Source organism: Fulmarus glacialis, unplaced genomic scaffold (assembly GCF_000690835.1).
Source record: "Fulmarus glacialis isolate BGI_N327 unplaced genomic scaffold, ASM69083v1 scaffold12927, whole genome shotgun sequence".
NCBI classification, from domain to species: domain Eukaryota; kingdom Metazoa; phylum Chordata; class Aves; order Procellariiformes; family Procellariidae; genus Fulmarus; species Fulmarus glacialis.
In genome coordinates, this window is record NW_009222667.1 from 9,242 (window position 1) to 9,597 (window position 356).

General features: G+C 61.0%; 1 protein-coding gene across 1 annotated transcript in view; it reads left to right on the forward strand.

Moving 5' to 3' along the window:
- KLHDC7A (kelch domain containing 7A) overlaps window positions 1–356 on the forward strand; it is a 2,539-nt gene that overhangs the window by 238 nt on the left and 1,945 nt on the right.

Consider the following 356-nt stretch of genomic DNA (forward strand, 5'->3'; position numbering starts at 1 on the left):
GGGGATGCACAAGCGAGCGGTCGAGCGAGCGTCCCTGGGACCCGGCGCACGCCTGCCCGGGGGGATCGAAGTCTGCCAAGGGGCGAGGAGGAGGAGGAGGAGGAAGGAGAGGAGACGGTTTCTGAACTGGGGCTAACTTGCAGGAGAGCGGAGATGGCCAGGAGGGGAAGTGAGCTGGGAAGCAAGCTGGGAAGTAAGCTGGGAAGTAACTTGGGAAACGAGCCAGGAATCAAGCCGGGAATTGAGCTGGGAAGTGATCTGGGAAGCGAGCCAGGAAGCAAGTCAGGAAGTGAGCTGGGAAGAGAGCCAGGAAGAGAGCTGGGAAGTGAGCTAGGAAGCAAGCCAGGAAGTGAGCC